Source organism: Oncorhynchus mykiss, chromosome 21 (genome assembly GCF_057628025.1).
Source record: "Oncorhynchus mykiss isolate SJ-2025 chromosome 21, ASM5762802v1, whole genome shotgun sequence".
Lineage (NCBI taxonomy): Eukaryota > Metazoa > Chordata > Actinopteri > Salmoniformes > Salmonidae > Oncorhynchus > Oncorhynchus mykiss.
This window is the reverse complement of record NC_143042.1, coordinates 37,789,605-37,814,870: the sequence shown is the minus strand read 5'-3', so window position 1 is coordinate 37,814,870 and position 25,266 is coordinate 37,789,605. Positions and strand designations below refer to the sequence as shown.

The 25,266-nt window shown below is 45.6% G+C and overlaps 1 protein-coding gene across 9 annotated transcripts in view; it reads left to right on the top strand.

Annotated features, from left to right (window-relative positions):
- Positions 1-25,266, top strand: part of kdm6ba (lysine (K)-specific demethylase 6B, a) — a 153,804-nt gene that overhangs the window by 5,232 nt on the left and 123,306 nt on the right. For all 9 annotated transcript variants that reach the window (XM_090214593.1, XM_090214587.1, XM_090214591.1 and 6 more), the window contains 2 exons: positions 2,109-2,259; positions 2,372-2,406. The gene's annotated coding sequence lies outside the window, so the exon portion shown is untranslated. The remainder of the gene's footprint in view (positions 1-2,108; positions 2,260-2,371; positions 2,407-25,266) is intronic.

Genomic DNA, 25,266 nt, shown 5'->3' with positions numbered 1-25,266 from the left:
GCACATATTACCTGTAGATATTACCTGTACATATTACCTGCACATATTACCTGTAGATATTACCTGTACATATTACCTGCACATATTACCTGTACATATTACCTGCACATATTACCTGCACATATTACCTGTAGATATTACCTGTACATATTACCTGCACATATTACCTGCATATATTACCTGCACATATTACCTGCACATATTACCTGCATATATTACCTGCATATATTACCTGCACATATTACCTGCACATATTACCTGCATATATTACCTGCATATATTACCTGTACATATTACCTGCACATATTACCTGCATATATTACCTGTACATATTACCTGTACATATTACCTGCACATATTACCTGCATATATTACCTGCACATATTACCTGTACATATTACCTGCACATATTACCTGCATATATTACCTGCACATATTACCTGTACATATTACCTGCACATATTACCTGCATATATTACCTGTACATATTACCTGTAGATATTACCTGTACATATTACCTGCACATATTACCTGCATATATTACCTGCACATATTACCTGCACATATTACCTGCATATATTACCTGCACATATTACCTGCACATATTACCTGCATATATTACCTGCACATATTACCTGTACATATTACCTGCACATATTACCTGCATATATTACCTGTACATATTACCTGTACATATTACCTGCACATATTACCTGCATATATTACCTGCACATATTACCTGTACATATTACCTGCACATATTACCTGTAGATATTACCTGTACATATTACCTGCACATATTACCTGCATATATTACCTGCACATATTACCTGCATATATTACCTGCATATATTACCTGCACATATTACCTGCACATATTACCTGTACATATTACCTGCACATATTACCTCGTACATATTACCTGTAGATATTACCTGCACATATTACCTCGTACATATTACCTGTACATATTACCTGCAAATATTACCTCGTACATATTACCTGTACATATTACCTGCACATATTACCTGTAGATATTACCTCGTACATATTACCTGCACATATTACCTCGTACATATTACCTGCACATATTACCTCGTACATATTACCTGTACATATTACCTGTACATATTACCTGTACATATTACCTGCACATATTACGTGTACATATTACCTGCACATATTACCTCGTACATATTACCTCGTACATATTACCTCGTACATATTACCTGCACATATTACCTGCACATATTACCTCGTACATATTACCTGTACATATTACCTGTACATATTACCTCGTACATATTACCTGCACATATTACCTGTAGATATTACCTTGTACATATTACCTGCACATATTACCTGTAGATATTACCTCGTACATTTTACCTGCACATATTACCTGTAGATATTACCTGTAGATATTACCTCGTACATTTTACTTGCACATATTACCTGTAGATATTACCTCGTACATATTACCTGTACATATTACCTGTAGATATTACCTCGTACATATTACCTGCACATATTACCTGTGCATATTACCTGTACATATTACTGCCTCGTACCCCTGCACATTGACTCGGTACCGGTACTCCTTGTATATACTGTAGCCTCGTTTTTGTTATTTTATTGTGTTACTATTTCCTTTTTATTTAGCATATTGTTCATATTTTTTAACTCTGCGTTGTTGGGAAAGGGCTCGTAAGTAAGCATTTCACGGTAAAGCCCTACCTACACCTGTTGTATTCAGGGCATATGACAAATGCATTATGATTTGATGTGGCCTCGAAATGCTCACGTGATACAATCAGGAATCCACTAGAGACCGACACACACTCCGACAATACTCCGTCTAAGTGTCTCCTGCGTTTAGGAATGGCTGAAGCTGCTGACATAAACATGCTGGGGATGTTGTCACATGTTCAGGATAAGTGTGTTAATCTATAACAACAAATGAGCACCATTATTACTAACCGCAATGCTCTTGTGAGCTCCCTGATTTCTCCTCAGACACACAACTCAAGTCCTTGCCTGTCATGCCAGGCCTCTAGCCTTCTCTCCAGTTCTAATGTCATTGCACTGACGTGCTTCTCTATTCACAGCGGAACAAGGCCTAACATGATGCCACGGCCTCGGTGTGCTGTCGGCATGGGCCAGCCTGGCATCACCTGAACAAACATTAAAGATGTTAACACCACTGTCAGGGGCTTTGCAGCCACAGCAAAGAGCCAATCATAATGAAGTGTGGGAATGGTAAGTTTGGCGTCTTATCAAGTGATATCATTTGATTCTATTTTTTAAAATTATTTTAAGAAAGTGGATTTGAGAGCGTTTGACCGAATGATGTGACGTTTCTCTCCTGCAGCGGGGCCGTCTGGTTGGAGCACGCAGTTGGCCCGGGTAAGGAAGTGTGTCTGTACGTTTCTGTGCATTTATACAAATGCTGATGTTGTGCATCTGTGTTTGCGTCTGTCACTGTTTGTATACAGTGACTATAGAAAGTCTCCAGCCCCCCCTTTTGGATTTCTTCACATTTTATTGTGTTACAAAGTGGGATTAAAATGGATTTAATTGCCATTTATTGGTCAGTGATCTACACAAATACTCTCATGTTAAGTGGACAATGACATTTTTTAAGACTAATAAAAATGAAACACATTATATGTTAGAAACACCTTTGGCAGCGATTCTTGGGTAAGTCTTATAAGAGCTTTGCCCACCTGTGTTGTGCAATATTTGCCCATTATTTTCAAAATTCTTCTAGCTCTGACAAGGTGTTGGGGATCATGGCTAGACAGCAAGTATTGCCATAGCTTTTAAAGCAGATTTAAGTCAAAAGCAAACTTGGCCACTCAAGAACATTCACTGGATTTTTGGTAAGCAACTGCAGTGTCGATTTGGCTTTGTGCTGTAGGTTATTGTCCTGCTGAGAGGTCAATTCCTCTCTCGGTGTCTGGTATAAAGCAGACTGCAGCAGGTTTTCCTCTAGGATTTGCCTGTGCTTAGCTCCATCCCGTTTATTTTCATCCTATAAAATCTCCCCTGCCTTTCCCGATATCAAGCATACCCATAACATGATGCAGCCACCACCATGCTTGAAAATAAGGAGGCAGTTACTCTGATATTGTGTTGGATTTGCCCAAAACATAAGACTTTGCATTTAGGCAAAAAAAGTGTACTCCTTTGCCGTGTTTCTACTTTAGTGCCGTGTTGCATACATATTCATGTTTTGGAACAATTTTATGATGCATATTTGTATTCTGTTATTTAGGTCATTATTGTGCAGTCACTACAATGTTGATCCATCGTTTTTCTCCCGTCACAACCATTGAAAGGTTTTTAAATCACCAATGGCCTCATGTTGACATCCCTGAGCAGTTTCCTTCCTTTCCTGCAACTCAGTTCAGAAGGACGTTTGCATCTTTTATGTGTCTGGGTGGTGTGATACATAATCCACAGCATATTATTAACTTGACCGTGCTTAAATATGTATTAGGTATTTGATTTGTTATTGTTACCCATCTACCAATCACTGCCCTTCTTTATGAGGGATTCGAAAAGCTCCATGGTCTTTGTAGTTGAAGATGTATGTATGTCGGACAGAGCAAAGGGGTAGTCATTAAAAAATCATGTCAACCCCTATTAATTCACAGAGTGATTCCATATAACATATTATGTGATTTGTTTAGACAAATTTTACTTCTGAACTATACTGAACAAAAAGTGTTGGTCCCATGTTTCATGAACTGAAATAAAATATTTGCCATATGCACAAAACGCTTATTTCTCTCAAATTTGGTGCACAAATTTGTTTACATCCCGTTAGTGAGCATTTCATAATCCATCCACCTGACAGGTGTGGCATATCAAGTCAAGAAGCTGATTAAACAGCATGGTTATTACACAGGTGCATCTTGTGCTGGGGACAATAAAAGTCCATTCTAAAATGTGCGGTTTTGTCACACAACACGATGCCATAGATGTCTCAATTTATTTCAATTGTCATGCTGACTGCAAGAATGTCCACCAGAGCTGTTGCCAGATAATTAAATGTTAATTTCTCAACCATAAGCCGCATCCAACGTCGTTTTAGAGAACTTGGCTGCATGTCCAACCGGCCTCACAACCGCAGACCACGTGTAACCACACCAGCCCAGGACCTCCACAACCGCCTTCTTCACCTTCCGGATCGTCTGAGACTAGCCACCCGGTCAGCTGATGAAACTGGGGAGTAGTTCTGTCTGTAATAAAGCCCTTTTGTGGGGAAAAACTCATTCTGATTGGCTGGTCTTGGCTCCTCAGTTGGTGGGCCTGGTTGCCAAGTGGGTGGGACTATGCCCACTCGTGAAATCCATAGATTCGGGCCCAATGAATTTATTTAAATGGACTGATTTCCTTTTATAATCTGTAACTCAGTCAAATCTTTGAAATTGTTGCATGTTTGCGTTGATATTTTTGTTCATTATAATTTAGGCTTGCCTAAACAAAGGGGATGAATACCCCATCTCGTAGTTATGACACTGTTATTAATGATTAATTAGAGTATTTTTTGTGCAGCTCATTGACAACAACAAAGTCAATTAAATCTATTTCAGTCCCACTTTGTAACGCAACGAAATGCGGGGAAAGAAAGTTCAAGGGTGTGTAAACTTTCCCTAGGGACTGTATGTCTGTATCTGCTTGCACTGCTACAGGGGGACCCGAGGCCTGCTCCTTCTCCGTATGTATGTCACCGAGGTGATCACAGCTCAGTGCTATTAATGAGAGGTAACGATGGAGGGATGATGGACGGGAGAAAGAGAGCGAGAGAGATCTCTGGTGTGTTTTCTGGCCACTCCTCCCTCGTTCACAGCAGTGGTTATCTGATGTCCTCCTGTGACTGGGCGGTCTGATCTCTGTGTGTGTGTGTTTTGGTTTTGGCTCACTCTCACTGTTAACAATTTCATACAAATCTCTTGACGCCTGCAAAGGGAATCCAGTTGTGTGTGGTCGATTTGATTTGCACTGTAACTGGGCGGATACCCTTGCTATCCACTCTCCTCTCTTTCGCTCTATCGCTCGTCCATGTTTCTCGTTCTCCCCTCTGGCTCTCTCTCTCTCTTTCTCTCTCCCTCTTTGTTAAAGCATGACAACATGTCACAGGAGAGCTCTACGTTGTGTTTCTATGTGGGTGCCAGAACACACACACACACACGACGTTCAGCGTTTTGGCCCTGTGCCGAGAGGCCCTGTCTGGGAGCAGCTTATTTCCTGGAGGGGAGCGAGCAGCCCAAACAAGCACACACACACACACCTTGTAACACCCCACACACCCTTCTCTCTCTTTCTTTCTGTCTCTCTCACACACACACACACACACACACACACACACACACACACACACACACGTACGCCCCTGTCCCCCTTCTCCCCAGGACCCCACAGAGTCACACCTGGGTCTCTCAGTCATTCAGCCTCTCTTTCAGCTATATCACATTACCACTGGGTATTGAACATGGTCGAGCACACATTGACTGCCTGCCAAACACTGTGGCTTTGTGTGCATGCGCGTATGTGTGTGTGTCTGTGTGTTGAAGTGGGAGGTGTAGATAGAAAGTAGTTACTGGTCTTAAAAGACCTAAATAATTCGGAGGAGGTACAGGGTAGAATCATGTGCACATGAGAAGCATAGGTTGTGTGTGCTGATACAGAACGTGTTATTTCTGTCTGAGGTTTGCTGTTTTGTTGATGAATATCTCATCTTTCCTTAAATTGTTACTGTTGTCTGGCTCTGTAACGGTTGACCTTGAATGCAGTGTGTGCGTGTGCGTGAGAGAGATGCGGGACTGTTTCTGGGAAATCCAGACCATAAACCATCAGAAGGTCGAGTTGAGCGCTTGCGTTAATCACCATGACAACCCTGTCCATCAGCAGCCATCACACACACACACACACACACACCAGGGTTTCCGTTAGGAAAATGTGGCGCCGGACAACTTGACCGGGAAGATTTTAATTGGCCATTTGAGAAATGTACCGGACCCATATGCATTGGGTGTATAACCCGTTAGGGCGTCGACCCACGGGGGCGTATCTTTCCTTCAAAGTCTTACAGTCATCATCATGAATCAAGTCGACATTCTACTGGCAAATCCTTTTTAATCCTTGTCATATGAAGAGAAATAATGAAGATAAATTATAGATAAAACGTATCGGTGCTCATCAGCCATTGGACATAAAGATTCCACACCAAGTTGGAAATCGCAAATTCAACAATGAGTCGTTTGGAAGGAATCAGTGGCTAACTGCAGGGGTTGCACAGAAACAACTAACGTTAGCCTGCTATTCAATGGAGTGGCCGTGTGTGTGTGTGTGTCCCTGAGTTCCCACCATAAATCCATAGAATGCCAGACTTTGATGACAAAATTTGCCCACAAAGGACCGCTGCGTCACCTTCACAAGGTGAGTCCAAAAATAGATTGTATGCTGCTGCATAAATGATGTAACATGCCAGGGAGATATGTATACTGTAGCTATGAAAGTAATACTAAGTATATGTTGTGTAGTAACCTGTAAGTAGCCCATGTGCCTCACCCTAATAATTGGGTCTATTTTCACCTCTTAATTTCACCTACTGTTCTATCTTGGTGGAGCACCTATAGCCTATAACCTGTTTTAGAGAAATGTATTCATCGAATATTGTAAGAGCTTTCATTTTCTGTTTATATGCCCCCTTTATTTATCCTACTGTTCTGACTTGGTGTACAGGGAGAACACTGTAAGAACGGCCCGTGTTCTGAATTCGCTGTACATTTCAAAAGTGCTGAACTAACGTCCGTCGTTGCTTGATCATTAATGTCTTAATCGACATTACGTATTGCCTCTTATCCGCTTGTCGTCCCTTTATGCCGTAGTTTGTACATCTCAATTGTCAGTAGAAACCACATTAGTCATATCAGCTCTATTTTTTTAAAGGCAGTAAATGAGGCTGAATAAACAGTTTTGCTGATAGGTAAGGTGTTGAGACAGCTTTATGTAGGCCGTCTGTGGGCACCGTTTGTCAGTGCTATAGTGCAATTCATGTATTGTTTAGTGTTGTGTTGTGTAGTGGCCTAGCTGGCATGAATCCCACAATTATACATTTTTTCCCCCACCAAGATTTACATGCTAAAATCGCCAATTTGACACAACTGTGGGAAGCATTAAGAGTCAACATGGGCCAGCATCCCTGTGGAACACTTTCGGCACCATGTAGAGTCCAATATCCCGACGAATTGAGGCTGTTCTGAGGGCAAAAGGGGAGGTGCAACTCAATATTAGGAAGGTGTTCTTAATGTTTGTACACTCAGTGTATACTTCCATTCATTTTTTGAACTTGTACCAGGCTACCTTCAGACGAGATTCGCGGGCGTCCCGAGAGCAAAACAACCGACAAGTACGAGTTCGTGAGAGTCTCACCTCTCCATATCAGTGTGTAGCCCAAACTGTTCAGACGCCACAGACAGAAGTTGGCAGATCGGCGGTACCGACTACAGACGGTCATTTTGTGGTCGTATTTGATTGTAGGTCAAACCGTTCAGACTCGCAGACATTTTCATGAGAAGACACATTTCCGGGACCCCTCGTGGTCTGACAAACATCACTGTGGCTCGGCCACCTTCCACCGCAGATGCGGAAGGCCGCCGTTGGCGGATGTGGTGGATTGAGACGCGTCCCGTGCAACAACAACAACAACAAATATATATCTCAGGCTTAAACAGACAGATTTTGATGTGGATGATATTATTATGCTAATTATATATAACTTTGTGTCATTTTCATTCTGGTTTTTATGACTAACCACATGACCATGATTTTGAGAAATGAAAACGTTCAAATTGAAATGAAACTGTTCCACGGAAATGGGCATATGAAATCACAACTGGCACGCAGAACGGCACACATGTTAGGAGAAATGGGAAGCTTTCCCCAGACTTGAAACTTACACGCGCCGAATATGAAGTCTTTATAAAATAATTGCCTCCGTGTTTCCATGGTGGGATTTTGCACGCTGCCTCAAGCTCACATTGTTAAGTGGTGGGTGAATAGGAGGCACACTTCAATAACCAGTTGAGAAATAAAAATAGTAGCTATTTTTAATCGTGCACCAAAACAGTTGAATTTATCGGCTTTAAATTATTTTAAAAAATATTTTAAAAATTGGCTGATGGAAACCCTGACACACACACACACACACACAAACTGTCTTCTTCTCAGACATCTGCATATTGTCACCTTCACTCTCCTTTCACTCTCTCATCTCAGTTGCTTTCTTCCTTCTTTTATCTCTCTCTCTCTCTCTCTCCATACCCCTTTAACTCACTGCTGTTGCTCTTTATTTTAATGACTGTGGCTGGATACTGTAGGACCACGAATCCTTAACCAGACAAAACGGATACAGACACAGAGAGAGAGAGAGAATGTTGGGGGGATAGATATTTATAGAGAGAGAGTGAGGGATAGAGAGCTGACTCAAGACTGCTGGAGGGAGGTGGCAGGAAGCTGTGAGACCAGAGAAGAGAGGAGGAGCTGGAGCGGCTTTCGTACACCTCCTTCACGGAGCGAGGGAACATAGCATCACACTGAGGGAGGAGGAGAAGAAGGAGCCAAGAGAGAGAGGAGGAGGAGCTGACATCATCCACTGTGCCCACCTGCTGAAGACATGGGCACGCAGCAGACATCGTGTGTGTGTGGCAGTGTATTAGTGCCACTTGATGGGATCAGTTACATTAATGGGCTGGTTTGTGCGATCGAACAGGAGAGCGGAGAGAAGAGATGGGCGCCTGTCAACGAGAGATTGAAATAAGATGGAGTGACAACGAGAGTGAGAGGGATGAGATGGGAGCGCTAGAGAGAACATGAGGCTGTTAGAGAGTAATGTGATGAGAAGGGAGGGAGAGAGAGACGGATGTGATGAGATAGAAGAGCTCTCCTCTGCAGTGCATGTTATCTAATATACCCCCCCTCCCGTGTGAAACAGATTTTACAGAGAGACAGAGGGGTAAAGAGAGAGGAGTAGAGATAAACAGAGAGAGAGAAGTAGAGGGAAGCAGGGTTTGACAGCAACAAGATCTCATAGTTTCCCTTTGAAATTCCACGTCAATTCTGCAGCGTTCGTTGTTCGTGGTTACAGGGTTCATTCTGCGGGGTTACAGGGTTCATTCTGCATGGTTACAGGGTTAATTCTGCATGGTTACAGGGTTCATTCTGCAGGGTTACAGGGTTCATTCTGCATGGTTACAGGGTTCATTCTGCGGGGTTACAAGGTTAATTCAGTTCATTCTGCATGGTTACAGGGTTAATTCTGCATGGTTACAGGGTTCATTCTGCGTAGTTACAGGGTTCATTGTGCATGGTTACAGGGTTCATTGTGCATGGTTACATGGTTCATTCTGCGTGGTTACAGGGTTCATTCTGCATTGGGGCGGCAGGGTAGCCTAGTGGTTAGAGTGTTGGACTAGTAACCAAAAAGTTGCAAGTTCAAATCCCCCAGCTGACAAGGTACAAATCTGTCGTTCTGCCCCTGAACAAGGCAGTTTACCCACTGTGCCTAAGCCGTCATTGAAAAGAATTTGTTCTTAACTGACTTGCCTAGTAAAATAAAGGTACAAAAATATATATATAATGGTTACAGGGTTCATTCTGCTGGGTTACAGGGTTCATTCTGCTGGATTACAGGGTTAATTCTGCATGGTTACAGGGTTCATTCTGCTGGGTTACAGGGTTCATTCTGCGTGGTTACAGGGTTCATTGTGTGTAGTTACAGGGTTCATTCTGCGTGGTTACAGGGTTCATTCTGCGTGGTTACAGGGTTCATTCTGCATGGTTACAGGGTTCATTCTGCATGGTTACAGGGTTCATTGTCTGTAGTTACAGGGTTCATTCTGTGTGGTTACAGGGTTCATTGTGCGGGGTTACAGGGTTCATTGTGCAGGGTTACAGGGTTCATTGTGCGTGGTTACAGGGTTCATTCTGCGTGGTTACAGGGTTCATTCTGCGGAGTTACAGGGTTCATTGTGCGGGGTTACAGGGTTCATTGTGCGGGGTTACAGGGTTCATTGTGCGGGGTTACAGGGTTCATTGTCCATAGTTACAGGGTTCATTCTGCGTGGTTACAGGGTTCATTCTGCGTGGTTACAGGGTTCATTCTGCGTGGTTACAGGGTTCATACTGCGTGGTTACAGGGTTCATTGTGCGGGGTTACAGGGTTCATTGTGTGTAGTTACAGGGTTCATTCTGCGTGGTTACAGGGTTCATTGTGTGTAGTTACAGGGTTCATTCTGCGTGGTTACAGGGTTCATTCTGCGTGGTTACAGGGTTCATTCTGCATGGTTACAGGGTTCATTCTGCATGGTTACAGGGTTCATTGTCTGTAGTTACAGGGTTCATTCTGTGTGGTTACAGGGTTCATTGTGCGGGGTTACAGGGTTCATTGTGCAGGGTTACAGGGTTCATTGTGCGTGGTTACAGGGTTCATTCTGCGTGGTTACAGGGTTCATTCGGTTCATTCTGCGTGGTTACAGGGTTTATTCTGCGTGTTTACAGGGTTCATTCGGTTCATTCTGCGTGGTTACAGGGTTTATTCTGCGTGTTTACAGGGTTCATACGGTTCATTCTGCGTGGTTACAGGGTTCATTCTGCGTGGTTACAGGGTTCATCGGGCGGGGTTACAGGGTTAATTGTGCATGGTTACAGGGTTCATTCTGCGGAGTTACAGGGTTCATTGTGCGGGGTTACAGGGTTCATTGTGCGGGGTTACAGGGTTCATTGTGCGGGGTTACAGGGTTCATTGTCCATAGTTACAGGGTTCATTCTGCGTGGTTACAGGGTTCATTCTGCGTGGTTACAGGGTTCATTCTGCGTGGTTACAGGGTTCATACTGCGTGGTTACAGGGTTCATTGTGCGGGGTTACAGGGTTCATTGTGTGTAGTTACAGGGTTCATTCTGCGTGGTTACAGGGTTCATTGTGTGTAGTTACAGGGTTCATTCTGCGTGGTTACAGGGTTCATTCTGCGTGGTTACAGGGTTCATTCTGCATGGTTACAGGGTTCATTCTGCATGGTTACAGGGTTCATTGTCTGTAGTTACAGGGTTCATTCTGTGTGGTTACAGGGTTCATTGTGCGGGGTTACAGGGTTCATTGTCCGTAGTTACAGGGTTCATTGTGCGGGGTTACAGGGTTCATTGTGTGTGGTTACAGGGTTCATTGTGCGTGGTCACAGGGTTAATTCTGCGTGGTTACAGGGTTCATTCGGTTCATTCTGCGTGGTTACAGGGTTTATTCTGCGTGGTTACAGGGTTCATTCGGTTCATTCTGCGTGGTTACAGGGTTCATCGTGCTGGGTTACAGGGTTAATTGTGCATGGTTACAGGGTTCATTGTGCGGGGTTACAGGGTTCATTGTCCGTAGTTACAGGGTTCATTCTGCGGGGTTACAGGATTCATTGTGCGTGGTTACAGGGTTCATTGTGCGGGGTTACAGGATTTATTGTGCGTGGTCACAGGGTTCATTCTGCGTGGTTACAGGGTTCATCGTGCGTGGTTGCAGGGTTCATCGTGCGTGGTTACAGGGTTCATTGTGCGTGGTTACAGGGTTCATTCTGCGTGGTTACAGGGTTCATTCTGCGTGGTTACAGGGTTCATTGTCTGTAGTTACAGGGTTCATTCTGTGTGGTTACAGGGTTCATTGTGCGGGGTTACAGGGTTCATTGTCCGTAGTTACAGGGTTCATTGTGCGGGGTTACAGGGTTCATTGTGTGTGGTTACAGGGTTCATTGTGCGTGGTCACAGGGTTAATTCTGCGTGGTTACAGGGTTCATTCGGTTCATTCTGCGTGGTTACAGGGTTTATTCTGCGTGGTTACAGGGTTCATTCGGTTCATTCTGCGTGGTTACAGGGTTCATCGTGCGGGGTTACAGGGTTAATTGTGCATGGTTACAGGGTTCATTGTGCATGGTTACAGGGTTCATTGTCCGTAGTTACAGGGTTCATTCTGCGTGGTTACAGGGTTCATTCTGCGTGGTCACAGGGTTCATTCTGCGTGGTCACAGGGTTCATTCTGCGTGGTTACAGGGTTCATTCGGTTCATTCTGCGTTGTTACAGGGTTCATTCTGCGTGGTTACAGGGTTCATTGTGCGGGGTTACAGGGTTCATTGTGCGTGGTTACAGGGTTCATTGTGCGTGGTCACAGGGTTAATTCTGCGTGGTTACAGGGTTCATTCGGTTCATTCTGCGTGGTTACAGGGTTTATTCTGCGTGGTTACAGGCTTCATTGTCTGTAGTTACGGGGTTCATTCTGTGTGGTTACAGGGTTCATTGTGCGTGGTCACAGGGTTAATTCTGCGTGGTTACAGGGTTCATTCGGTTCATTCTGCGTTGTTACAGGGTTCATTCTGCGTGGTTACAGGGTTCATTGTGCGGGGTTACAGGGTTCATTGTGCGTGGTTACAGGGTTCATTGTGCGTGGTCACAGGGTTAATTCTGCGTGGTTACAGGGTTCATTCGGTTCATTCTGCGTGGTTACAGGGTTTATTCTGCGTGGTTACAGGGTTCATTGTCTGTAGTTACGGGGTTCATTCTGTGTGGTTACAGGGTTCATTGTGCGGGGTTACAGGGTTCATTGTCCGTAGTTACAGGGTTCATTGTGCGGGGTTACAGGGTTCATTGTGTGTGGTTACAGGGTTCATTGTGCGTGGTCACAGGGTTAATTCTGCGTGGTTACAGGGTTCATTCGGTTCATTCTGCGTGGTTACAGGGTTTATTCTGCGTGGTTACAGGGTTCATTCGGTTCATTCTGCGTGGTTACAAGGTTCATCGTGCTGGGTTACAGGGTTAATTGTGCATGGTTACAGGGTTCATTGTGCGGGGTTACAGGGTTCATTGTCCGTAGTTACAGGGTTCATTCTGCGGGGTTACAGGGTTCATTGTGCGTGGTTACAGGGTTCATTGTGCGGGGTTACAGGATTTATTGTGCGTGGTCACAGGGTTAATTCTGCGTGGTTACAGGGTTCATTCAGTTCATTCTGCGTGGTTACAGGGTTCATTCTGCGTGGTTACAGGGTTCATTGTGCGTGGTTACAGGGTTCATCGTGCGTGGTTACAGGGTTCATTCGGTTCATTCTGCGTGGTTACAGGGTTTATTCTGCGTGGTTACAGGGTTCATTCGGTTCATTCTGCGTGGTTACAGGGTTCATCGTGCGGGGTTACAGGGTTAATTGTGCATGGTTACAGGGTTCATTGTGCGGGGTTACAGGGTTCATTGTCCGTAGTTACAGGGTTCATTCTGCGTGGTTACAGGGTTCATTCTGCGTGGTCACAGGGTTCATTCTGCGTGGTCACAGGGTTCATTCTGCGTGGTTACAGGGTTCATTCGGTTCATTCTGCGTTGTTACAGGGTTCATTCTGCGTGGTTACAGGGTTCATTGTGCGGGGTTACAGGGTTCATTGTGCGTGGTTACAGGGTTCATTGTGCGTGGTCACAGGGTTAATTCTGCGTGGTTACAGGGTTCATTCGGTTCATTCTGCGTGGTTACAGGGTTTATTCTGCGTGGTTACAGGGTTCATTGTCTGTAGTTACGGGGTTCATTCTGTGTGGTTACAGGGTTCATTGTGCGGGGTTACAGGGTTCATTGTCCGTAGTTACAGGGTTCATTGTGCGGGGTTACAGGGTTCATTGTGTGTGGTTACAGGGTTCATTGTGCGTGGTCACAGGGTTAATTCTGCGTGGTTACAGGGTTCATTCGGTTCATTCTGCGTGGTCACAGGGTTAATTCTGCGTGGTTACAGGGTTCATTCGGTTCATTCTGCGCGGTTACAGGGTTCATTGTGCGTGGTTACAGGGTTCATTCGGTTCATTCTGCGTGGTTACAGGGTTTATTCTGCGTGGTTACAGGGTTCATTCGGTTCATTCTGCGTGGTTACAGGGTTCATCGTGCGGGGTTACAGGGTTAATTGTGCATGGTTACAGGGTTCATTGTGCGGGGTTACAGGGTTCATTGTCCGTAGTTACAGGGTTCATTCTGCGTGGTTACAGGGTTCATTCTGCGTGGTCACAGGGTTCATTCTGCGTGGTCACAGGGTTCATTCTGCGTGGTTACAGGGTTCATTCGGTTCATTCTGCGTTGTTACAGGGTTCATTGTGCATGGTTACAGGGTTCATTCTGAGTGGTTACAGGGTTCATTGTGCGGGGTTACAGGGTTCATTGTCCGTAGTTACAGGGTTCATTCTGCGTGGTTACAGGGTTCATTGTGCGGGGTTACAGGGTTCATTGTCCGTAGTTACAGGGTTCATTGTGCGTGGTTACAGGGTTCATTGTGTGTAGTTACAGGGTTCATTCTGCGTGGTTACAGGGTTCATTCTGCGTGGTTACAGGGTTCATTGTGCGTGGTTACAGGGTTCATTGTGCGTGGTTACAGGGTTCATTGTGCGTGGTTACAGGGTTCATTGTCCGTAGTTACAGGGTTCATTCTGCGTGGTTACAGGGTTCATTGTGCGGGGTTACAGGGTTCATTGTCCGTAGTTACAGGGTTCATTGTGCGTGGTTACAGGGTTCATTGTGTGTAGTTACAGGGTTCATTCTGCGTGGTTACAGGGTTCATTCTGCGTGGTTACAGGGTTCATTGTGCGTGGTTACAGGGTTCATTGTGCGTGGTTACAGGGTTCATTGTGCGTGGTTACAGGGTTCATTGTCCGTAGTTACAGGGTTCATTCTGCGTGGTTACAGGGTTCATTGTGCGGGGTTACAGGGTTACCGAATTCACAGTATTCACAGTATTCACAGTATTTACAGTATTCACACACCTTGATAGAGCGTTGTGAACTGCACCATAGTACATGGGTCTAAGCAGCGTGCCTCAGCGCCGAGCATCATGACTTCGCGCCCAGTGCTGGCCAATCGCTCTTCTTTCTTTTTCCGATGAGCTCCGAGGAAGGCACATATCCACCTTCTCAGAACCATTTCAAACGTCTGAAATTGCCGTTTATTTCTAGTGTTCTAGTGACATGTAGAGATAGTGAGGGGAGATAGAGAGAGAGCTAAATAGACGTAGAGATAGTGGGAGAAAGATCGCTAGAAGTTTACCCACACGTCTCCTCCTCTGTGCACTGTGGTTGTCACGGTGGCAAAAACTGTTAGTGGCATCCTCCCTGGCTCCTCTCTGCCTCGCTCGGAAACACTCAGACCTACTTCTACATCAACTGTCACCGCCACCATACTGTGTGTGTGTGTGTGTGTGTGCGTTTGTGTGTGTGCACCTGTGTGAAATACCTTGCCATGTTGTGAGAGGTGTTGAAAGCTCCTAGATGGTGTCAGATAAGTGTTTGGTAATGTGTGTGTAGAGAGGGCACAGGTGTGTCAACACTGCAACTCTTTAGGGGGCTGGTGAGGGTTAGTTAGATGGTATTGGTTAGAGATTGGGGTGTAACTGAACATTGTTTTAAAGACTCAGATATTGCTGTTGTTTTAGCCTTCAAATATGACATGGAGATTATTTAACCTTTATTTAACCAGGCAAGTCCGTTAAGAACAAATTCTTATTTACAATGACAGCCTACGCCCGCCAAACCCGGGCTAATTGTGCGCCGCCCTGTGGGACTCCCAATCACGGCCGGATGTAATACAGCCTAGATTCGAACCAGTGGTGACGCCTAATGCACTGAGATGCAGTGTCTGACACCGCCGCGCCACTCGGGAGCCCAATGGCTCAAATGATCTGTTCGTCTTAGTGAATGTTTATTTATTTTGGGTGGGGGAAAAACACAATCCCATCAAATCCTGCCATGTTTATTTTCTCGGTCTTTCCCCAAATCTCTCATTTAGAAATCCACCCCCAAAATCACTGCTGTTCTCTTCTCCCCCCTCTGTCCTACCAACTTGACCTTCTCTATTCCCTTCCCCCATTTCCTCTGGCTCTTGTCCTCCTGATCTGGCTTTCTGATCTCATGTTACCCTGTACCCCCTCCTCTACACCCCACTGACCAACCCCCCCCCCCCTGCCTTTGTGTGAAAGGGGTGTAAAGAAGGAGAGAAAGGGGAGACGAGAGTGCCCTATGTAAACGGTGTATAGGGGACGATAGACCCTGCTTCGTCTTCCTACTCTGACCTGTGGTTATATAGTCAGCAAAATGCAACCTGTTTTTTTTTTATCATGGATATTGTTATCGTAATATCATAAAATCATACAAAATATTTTTTTTGCTGATATTTCTTAATTCCCAGTCTAAATCGATGTCTTATTTAAGTAAGAGGTCTGTCTAAATCTCTGTTGGAAGTAGGAGGTCTGTTCCCCAGCCACTCACACTAACAGATGTCATTGTAAAAGCCTTGTTTTGGTAATGATCTTACAAAATGGATTCTGTCCAAAACAGCCACACACTCATACACAAACAAACACACACCCACATACACTCTGACAGATGTAGACATTAGCCAGATACCTGTTTAGTAGAGCAATCAGTCTATCTCCTCTGCCCCCCCCCCCCCCTCCCCCATACACACACAACCCCCCCATACACACACAGCCCCCCCCATACACACACAACTCCCCCATACACACACACAACTCCCCCATACACCCCCCATAAACATACACCCCCCCCCCCATACACACACAGCACCCCATACACACACAACTCCCCCATACACACACAGCCCCCTCGTACGCAGACAATACAGCCCCTCACACAAACACCCAGCCCCCTGGCCCCAGAGAGAGAACTCGTTAACCCCTGGTCAGGCTGTATAGACAGTAGTGCTGGCTGGGAGGTGTAGTTACAGGTAGTTGTCAGTAGGGGGTGATGTGGAGCCTGGCCCTGTGTCAGTCAGTCTGCAGCCTAAGCCTCCCAATCACAGTCTTGGAGAGGCTCAGGTTTAATGAAGGGTTAGGGCTCAGCAGACACAACATGGCCTCTGGGTGCCAAGCATACTCCATCATGCCCTGGTGTGTGTGTGTGTGTGTGTGTGTGTGTGTGTGTGTGTGTGTGTGTGTGTGTGTGTGTGTGTGTGTCTGTGTCTGTGTCTGTGTCTGTGTGAGTGAGTGAGTGAGTGAGTGAGTGAGTGAGTGAGTGAGTGAGTGAGTGAGTGAGTGAGTGAGTGAGTGAGTGAGTGAGTGAGTGAGTGAAAAGGGTAGACGGAGTTTGTGTGTGTGTGTGTCAGGATTGGGGTCAATTCCATTTCAATTCCAGTCAATTCAGGAAGCAGTACACTGAAATTCCAATTCTCTTCAGTGCTTTTCCATGAGGAACATTTGGAATTGGGTTTGCTTTCTGAATTGACTGGAATTGAAATGGAATTGACCCCAACCCCGGTGTGTGTTTACTGTTCAGAGTATCACCTTTTTTTTTCACAGGCACGGGAACGCGTGTGTGTGTGTGTGTGTGTGTGTGTGTGTGTGTGTGTGTGTGTGTACTCACCTGAGGTAGTTCAGCTGACAGGCGCACCTACTAACCTGGCTAATGCCAGACAAAGCTGCTTCCAGACTACACTCCCTCCTGTTCAGAGACTGTGACAAAGTGATGCTGTGATACTCTGAACAGTAGACACACATGCAACACGCATGACCATTATAAACACTCACAGACTTAAGAGTCCTGGTCTGTATGTTGTGGAGCCTCCTCCTGTCCTCCTCTCCTCCTGTCCTCCTGTCCTCCTCTCGTCCTCTCCTCCTCTCCATGGTTGAGTCTATTCCTGGAAAACCAGCCGCCACTCACGTTACCACGGCTAACCTAATTAGGAAAGCTTCTGGACTCAGAGAGAGCCCAGACTAATCATTCACACACACCGGCACAGAGACACACACACCGGCACAGAGACACACACACCAGCACAGTAACATGAGCGGAGAAATACACATTCAATCAGATTGTTTACTCCATACACATCCAGTATGATATGATATGACACAATCACAATAGAAGAGTACTGCCAACTACATCATAGTAATAATACCACAGGCAGAGGTAAAACACATGTACTACGTTACTGACCTGCATACAACATTTATACAAAACGAATACAAAACTAGCCTGGGTGCCAGTCGGTTTCTGCTAACATTCCACTGACTCCTTGTACTTCCAGGCTACATTTAACCTACACAGCTGGGAAGATCGGTTGATAACAAGCTCGCAGTTTTGCCAGTGATCCCAACATGAATTAGTATGATCTTTTATCCCTCGCAGAAGATAAAGGAAGTCTAGTACCTCAGCTGTCTGCGGGCGTCGTCATCCCATGGCCCTAACTAATACTAACTCCTAATGAAAGCCTGGACTAATTGAGTGTGTAATGAGTGTTCATAGTATGCTGGTCGTGTGTGGGGAGATAGTAAAGTATGCTGGTCGTGTGTGGGGAGATAGTAAAGTATGCTGCCCGTGTGTGGGGAGATAGTAAAGTATGCTGCCCGTGTGCGGGGAGATAGTAAAGTATGCTGGTCGTGTGTGGGGAGATAGTGAAGTATGCTGGCCGTGTGTGGGGAGATAGTAAAGTATGCTGGCCGTGTGTGGGGAGATAGTAAAGTATGCTACCCGTGTGTGGGGAGACAGTAAAGTATGCTGGCCGTGTGTGGGGAGATAGTAAAGTATGCTGGTCGTGTGTGGGGAGATAGTAAAGTATGCTGGCCGTGTGTGGGGAGATAGTAAAGTATGCTGGCCGTGTGTGGGGAGATAGTAAAGTATGCTGCCCGTGTGTGGGGAGATAGTAAAGTATGCTGCCCGTGTGTGGGGAGATAGTAAAGTATGCTGGCCGTGTGTGGGGAGATAGTAAAGTATGCTGGCCTTGTGTGGGGAGATAGTAAAGTATGCTGGCCGTGTGTGGGGAGATAGTAAAGTATGCTGGCCGTGTGTGGGGAGATAGTAAAGTATGCTGGTCGTGTGTGGGGAGATAGTAAAGTATGCTGGCCGTGTGTGGGGAGATAGTAAAGTATGCTGCCCGTGTGTGGGGAGATAGTAAAGTATGCTGCCCGTGTGTGGGGAGATAGTAAAGTATGCTGGTCGTGTGTGGGGAGATAGTAAAGTATGCTGCCCGTGTGTGGGGAGATAGTAAAGTATGCTGCCCGTGTGTGGGGAGATAGTAAAGTATGCTGCCCGTGTGTGGGGAGATAGTAAAGTATGCTGGCCGTGTGTGGGGAGATAGTAAAGTATGCTGGCCGTGTGTGGGGAGATAGTAAAGTATGCTGCCCGTGTGTGGGGAGATAGTAAAGTATGCTGGCCGTGTGTGGGAAGATAGTAAAGTATGCTGGCCGTGTGTGGGGAGATAGTAAAGTATGCTGGCCGTGTGTGGGGAGATAGTAAAGTATGCTGGCCGTGTGTGGGGAGATAGTAAAGTATGCTGGCCGTGTGTGGGGAGATAGTAAAGTATGCTGGCTGGTTAAACCCATGAGAAGGTTTGTCATTACCTTTAATTACCTGCTGTTCATTTTGACAGTCCCTCTCTTCAATAGTTTGGTGTGTGTGTGTGTGTGTGTGTGTGTGTGTGTGTGTGTGTGTGTGTGCGGGTGCGTGTGTTCAGTTTAGACGCTACGGTCTCTGGTATCTTGTGTGGCTATTGTCGCATCAGCCCAGATGGATTACTTCCGTACACACACACACACACACAAACATAGAACATACTTCCAGACACTGAGGGCAAACATCCGCACATACACACACACTGAACAGACACACTTGTTTTGTGAAGTCCAGCCTCATTTATCACTTTATTCAATGTCTTTGAGTGCCTCAGTCAGCCTTGGTATCTGATAAACTCTCTCTGTCTCTCTCTCTCTCCCTTTCTCTCTCTCTCTGTTTTTGTATCTCTTTCTCTCTGTCTCTCACCTTCTCTTCAATGAGAGAACAAAGAGAGTAGCAGCAGTGTGTGTGTGTCTGTCTGTCTGTCTGTCTGTCTCTGATGAACAGCAGAATGAGGAGATGTTACACCTCTTCATGTTTTATGTCTCAGGGAGAGATAAGGCCCCTAACAGACATTAGGACTTTAACCCTGTCTAACATTCACTCAACACTCTCACAACGCTGAGAAGAATGAGGCTAACGCTCATTATGAAGACTAGGCACAATGGGAAAGAAGCAGGAAACACACACTTCTGAGAATGGAAGCATGTTCAGGATGAGTGTCAAGGGTTGTAACGTTGTTGAAATGTTCTGAGAACGACATAAAAGTATTTGATGTGATCGATGGAGTTTGTTTCGTCTAAAAGTCATTTCTCTTTGTTTTTAAAGGCATCTGTCGTGGTTTCTGTTAAAGTAGCAAACACACACAAGTGTGGAGCCGTTAAGTGCGGAGTGAAACTTGTCCGGTCTGTGCGGAGCAGACACGGAGACGGGGACAAGAGAGAAGGCCAATGGGAGAGGGATAGAAAACAGTTGCTTCGCAAGCTTAAAAACACATGATGTAAGTGAATGATAGTTGGTATTCAGCAGTCATAAAACTCTGCCTTGTTTCCGTTGAAGATCTGCAAAAACAGTGACTTTGTCAGACAGCATAGGCAGCAGCTCTATAGAGATGAGACGATGACTTGGAATGAAATAATAAAGTCCTCAAATAAAACAAATGTTATTCAAGTAAAGTGATGTGAATATTTGATGGATAACAAGTGATAAGCAGTGATTGCCAGTCATTACCATCATGTGACTTTTATTCATTGAAATCGAAAACGGTGGTTATTTTATTTTTTATCAAACCGAACCCGACCTCAAAAAGCACTAATCGCTCAGCACTATGAGCAATAGTGAGTAAATCGAGACTGTTGAGCATCTTTGTCTCCTTAGCAAACAGTCATAGTCTTTGGTGCCTATGAGTTTTGTTTATTTCTGTAGTTGTACTTCCTGTGGCCTCAATTGAGTTGGTGTATTTACTAGAAAGCAAGCAAACATGTACAGAATGTACACTAAGATGTGTGCAGGGGGATTGAGGGGTGATGGGGTTAAAGGGGACAGCCTACCTACATAGGCCATGCCAGGAGCAGGGTTCTGTTGCCATGGTGAAAATGGAATCCAAAATGCAGAGCTCCTGGGAGCCTCCTGATTGGCTGAAGGACCGTGCATGGGATTGTGATGTGTGCTGTCAGCCGGCCAATGGGACACAGACAGAGCTGTGGCTGTTGCTAAGGGGAGTTGCTTGGAATGGAGTCAACTGGGTTCTTTCTCTGTCTCTCTCCTCTCTCTCTCTCTCTCTCTCTCTCTCGCACTCCCTGTCTCTCTCTCTCCAGTCTGCTGTTTGCCCTCATTGACTCCGTCTCCCTCCGCTCTCTCCCTCCTTCCTTCCTGTCTCTCCGCTTTTTTGCACTTCTACACATGTGAAGGGGGAAAGAGCACATGTTGAGAAATTCACTGAATATTTCATGCAGACAGCTTGCTGTGTGTGGCGTTTCTATGTGTGTGTGTGTGTGTGTGGCGTTTCTGTGTGTGTGTGTGTGTGTGTGTGTGTGTGTGTGGTTTAGGCCTGCGAACTGCTGCTGCTCCTGCACACATCGAGAGGTGTGTGTGTCAGGGTAGATATTGAGGGTCTCTTATAGAGGTGAAGGGAGATTGAAATTAGTGATGGGGGGAAAATCGCTAGTTACATATCACAATATTATTTTGGACAACGTTATATCGATAATTTGACTATCGATTTGTGAAAATATAATAAAAAATAATAAAAATGCAAATAATATAACATTTTGTCTAGGTGGTGTTAGTGCCAGTGGGCTATACCTGCACCAGTTAGCGCTAGTGGGCTATAACTGGGCCAGTTAGCGCTAGTGGGCTATACCTGGGCCAGTTAGCGCCAGTGGGTTATACCTGGGCCAGTTAGTGCTAGTGAGCTATACCTGGGCCAGTTAGTGCTAGTGGGCTATACCTGGGCCAGCTAGCGCTAGTGGGCTATACCTGGGCAGGCTAGTGTTTGTGGGCTATACCTGGGCCAGCTAGCATTAGTGGGCTATACCTGGGCCAGCTAGCGTTATTGGGCTATACCTGGGCCAGCTAGCGTTATTGGGCTATACCTGGGCCAGTTAGCGCTAGTGGGCTATACCTGGGCCAGCTAGCACTAGTGGGCTATACCTTGGCCAGCTAGCGCTACTGGGCTATACCTGGGCCAGTTAGCGCTAGTGGGCTATACCTGGGCCAGCTAGCGCTAGTGGGCTATACCTGGGCCAGCTAGCGCTAGTGGGCTATACCTGGGCCAACTAGCGCTAGTGGGCTATACCTGGGCCAGTTAGCGCTAGTGGGCTATACCAGGGCCAGCTAGCGCTAGTGAGCTATACCTTGACCAGCTAGCGCTAGTGGGCTATACCTTGATCAGCTAGCGCTAGTGGGCTATATCTGGGCCAGTTAGCACTAGTGGGCTATACCTTGGCCAGTTAGCGCTAGTGGGCTATACCTGGGCCAGTTAGCGCTAGTGGGCTATACCTTGACCAGCTAGCGCTAGTGGGCTATACCTTGATCAGCTAGCGCTAGTGGGCTATACCTGGGCCAGTTAGCGCTAGTGGGCTATACCTGGGCCAGTTAGCGCTAGTGGGCTATACCTGGGCCAGCTAGTGGGCTATACCAGGTTCCTGGTAGTTCCCAGCCATAATTGAAATGGAGCCAGTTTGCCTTGGGTATGTGTCGGATGTCACGTAGGCAGGATCCCCTCTCTCTCTCTGCACCCTAAAACTGTGCACATTGGATAAACACACACACACACACACACACACACACACACACCTCAGTATGCTGTCTATGTTTGCTCCAGTTACATAGAAAAGACAAACTGTGCAGACCTACAGTATTCAGTATTATAATTAGGGACAACTTCTACCTCCTACTATTGAATCATGCGCAATATGACCTGAAATTTCTGCAAAAAGGATGTACTGAACACACACACACACACACACACACAATGATGTATCACAGCACATGGGAGAGTTTTTAGATATCACCTCAACATAAATACGTCATCCAACAGGATGTGGCCAGACAAAGCATCCCCCCTCCTTCCCACACTCCTCTCATTTCCTCCCTCTTTTCTGAGTGCTCTTTTCCTCCTCTTCACTTCCTCTTCCTGCCTTACATCCTCCCTCTCTCTCTGTCTATTTCTCTGCCAACACTCCCACCCCCTCTGTTTCCCTCTACTTCCATTTTTCTCCCTCTCTGTCCTCAATGCTTAGTTTTAATATCAAATTAAATGAAATTCTCTCGAATATAGTAATAATAGAGATTAATAATATAATAAACTGTTGCCCCCCCCCCCTCCCTTTTTGCCCTCAGAACAGCCTCAGTTCGTCGGGCATGGCCTCTACAAGGTGTCGAAAGCATTTCACAGGAACGCTGGCCCATGTTGACTCCAATGCTTCACACAGATGTATCAAATTGGCTGAATAGTGGTGGACCATTCTTGATACACACGGGAAACTGTTGAGCCTGAAAAACACACTCAAACCGATGCGCCTGGCACCAACTATTGTACCACACTATGTTCAAAGGCACTTCAATCTTTTTGTCTTGCCCATTCACCCTCTGAATGGCACACATACACGATCCAGGTCTCAATTGTCTCAAGGCTTTAAAATCCTTCTTTAACCTGTCACCTCTCCTTCATCTACACTGATTGAAGTGGATCTAACAAGTGACATCATCAATAAGGGATCATAGCTTTCACCTAGATAGTCTACTGTATGTCATGGACAGAGCAGTACAAACAGTGTTTACAGTGGAGCTGACGTTTTCATTCAAAGCCACTTAGTCATGCATACGGTGGTCCCCGGGAATAGAACTCACAGCACCGCCATGCTCTACCAACTGAGCCATACATCTCTCGTTCACCCCTCTCTCTCTTCCTCTCTCCACTGAGAGCTGCGTGTAATAGAACCATTGTGTTCTGGAATGAGATTGTAATAGAAATATTTATAGGGACTTCCTGCTTCACAAAACTCTGTTAATAAACCGTGGCGGCCCTCAGCTATGATCATTCACGTTATCCTCCCAATCACTTGTACACGGAACAAAAGCGTTGGTCCCATGTTTCATGAGCTGAAATAAAAGATCCCAGAAATGTGCACAAAAAGCTTATTTCTTTCTCCACCTGACAGGTGTGGCATATCAAGAAGCTGATTAAACGGCATGACAGGTACACAGGTGCACCTTGTGCTGGGGACAATACAAGGCCACTCTAAAATGTGCAGTTTTGTCACACAACACAATACCACAGATGTCTCAAGTTTTGAGGGAACGTGCAATTGGCATGATGATTGCAGGAATGTCCACCGGAGCTGTTGCCAGAGAATAGAATGTTCAGTTCTCTACCATAAGCCGCCTCCAACATCGTTTTAGAGAATTAGGCAGTACTTCCAACCGGCCTCACAACCACAGACCACGGGTAACCACGTCAGCCCAGGACCTCCACATCCGGCTTCTTCACCTTGTCTGAGATCAACTGTGAAACTGTGGGTTTGCACAACCAAAGAATTTCTGCACAAACTGTCAGAAACTGTCTCAGGGAAGCTCATCTGTGTGCTCGTCGTCCTCATCAGGGTCTTAACCTGACTGCAGTTTGGCGTCATCACCGAATTGAGTGGGTAAATACTCACCTTCAATGGCCACAGCCACTGGCACGGATGAATCTCGGATTCAACTGTACCGGGCAGATGGCAGAGAGCGTGTATGGCATCGTGTGGGCGAGCAGTTTGCTGTTGTCAACATTGTGGGGTTATGGTATGGGATGGCATAAGCTAAGGACAACAAACACAATCACATTTTATCGATGGCAATTTGAATGCCACAGAAATACCGTGACAAGATCCCGAGGCCCATTGTTGTGCCATTCCCTTCATCCGCCGCCATCACCTCATGTTTCAGCATGACAATACACGGCCCCATGTCGCAAGGATCTGTACACGATTACTGGAAACTGAAAATATCCCAGTTCTTCCATGGCCTGCATACTCACCAGACATGTCACCCATTGAGCATGTTTGGGATGCTCTGGATCGACGTGTACGACAGTGTGTTCCAGTTCCCGCCAATATCCAGCAACTACGCACAGGAGATCCACACCCCTACCTTTTTAAGGTATCTGTGACCAACAGATGCATATCTGTTTTCCCAGTCATGTGAAGTCTATAGATTAGGGTCTAATGAATTTATTTCAATTGACTGATTTCCTTATGAACTGTAACTCAGTAAAATCTTTGAAATTGTTGCTTGTTGCGTTTAGATTTTTGTTCAGTGTAGAAGGTGAAGGAGAGATGGAGAGAGAGATCGTAATTACAGGTTATTATTAGTTTTTTT